Genomic DNA, 1,770 nt, shown 5'->3' with positions numbered 1-1,770 from the left:
GTGAGTTCGGCACCCTGTTGCTCTCTCGTGCTCTCTTGACCTTCTCCCCTGCACCATGGGATGACACAGCAAGAAGGCCCTTGCCAGATGTGGACCGTTTGACCTCGGACTTCCCAGCCTCTGGAGCTATAAGAAATAATCTCTGTTCTTGGTCAGGTGCTGTGGGTCACACCCATTATCCCAGCATTTTGAGAGGCCAAGACAGGATCATCACTTGAGGTCAGGAGTTCAGCCTGGTCAACATAGTGACTGACACTCCATCTCTACCTGCCAAAAACTTTTTTTTTTTTTTTTTGAGACGGAGTCTCACTCTGTCTCCCAGGCTGGAGTGCAATGGTGCGATCTCGGCTCACTGCAAGCTCCGCCTCTCGGGTTCACACCATTCTCCTGTCTCAGCCTCCTGAGTAGCTGGGACTACCGGTGCCCGCCACCACACCCAGCTAATTTTTTGTATTTTTAGTAGAGACAGAGTTTCATCGTGTTAGCCAGGATGGTCTCCATCTCCTGCCCTTGTAATTCGCCTGCCTTGGCCTCCCAAAGGGCTGGGATTACAGGCATGAGCCACTGTGCCCGCCCCAAAAGCATGTTTTAAAGAAATAGATTTCTGTTCTTTATCAATTGCCCAGTCTCAGATATTCTGTTATAGCAGCACAAAATGGACTGAGACACTCACCAATCTTCAAATAGCTCCTTGTCTGCCCTCCATTTTGGTCCTTAAAGAGTTCCCTCCAGGACCATCCCTATGGATCAGGCCTTCATGTTTTCTGGGGCCAGTTGGAGGCTCCCATTACTGAGTAGCATATTGTCATCCAGTAACCCTAAAGCAAATATCAGCTTATCAGATTACCTTTGAATCACCGCATCTCCTGCCCTGTGGAGGAGTTACCATCTCCTGCCCTGTATTCTTAGATAATGTCTCATGTGGCTTGTCACACTCCCTCAAGAAGACCTGGGACTACATCCAAAGCATTTTTTCATTCATTGAACAAATATTTACTGAGCTCCCACTATGCACCTAGTATTGTTCTAGGAGTGGGAGAGAGAGAGCACTGAGCAGGTCAGACAAGATCCAGCTCTCATGAAACTTACATTTCAATGGGGGAGACAGTAAATAAATATCTGAGTATTCCTGATATTGGTGCTATTGGGACAAAATGTGACAGCAAGTGACAGGCAGCAGGGAGGGGACATCAGAAGAGCGTGGCATTTGCACTAAGATCCGAATGATGAGAAGATTGATGGCAAGTATTCCAGAAAGAGCACATTCTAAGGGCAAAGGCCCTGAGGTGGACACAAGGTTGGCCTTTTCTAGAAACAGGAAGAAAACCAGGGTGACTGGAGAGCAGAGAGCAGGGGAAGCGAGGAAGGAAGCAGTGGGAGGTGAAGTCAGGTGCCTTATGCTGGGCCGGATGCTGCAGAAAGCAGCTTTGAGTTTGTTCCAAAACACAGGGGAGCCCGTGGAGGGCTTTCGTCTGAGGACTGGCTTATCTGTTTTATGTTTTACCTGCATCACTTTGTCTGGGCTGTGGAGCGTGGATTGCCTGAAGCCAGAGGGGAAGTGCGGCCGAGTGAGGAGGCATTTGCTGTGGCCCAGAGAGAAATGGGGGTGGTTTGATTAGGGTGGTAGCAGTGGACAATAGGAGTGAATGGATTCTGGGTTTCTGGAGGTAGAATTTACAGGACTTGCAGATAGACTGGATAGGGAATGAGGAATCACAGATGCCTAGTGGGTTTTTGCCTTAAAAACTGAGAGATGCCCCTCACTCAGCT

Source organism: Trachypithecus francoisi, unplaced genomic scaffold (genome assembly GCF_009764315.1).
Source record: "Trachypithecus francoisi isolate TF-2019V2 unplaced genomic scaffold, Tfra_2.0 Lachesis_group3, whole genome shotgun sequence".
Classification (NCBI taxonomy): domain Eukaryota; kingdom Metazoa; phylum Chordata; class Mammalia; order Primates; family Cercopithecidae; genus Trachypithecus; species Trachypithecus francoisi.
This window is presented reverse-complemented; position numbering follows the sequence as displayed.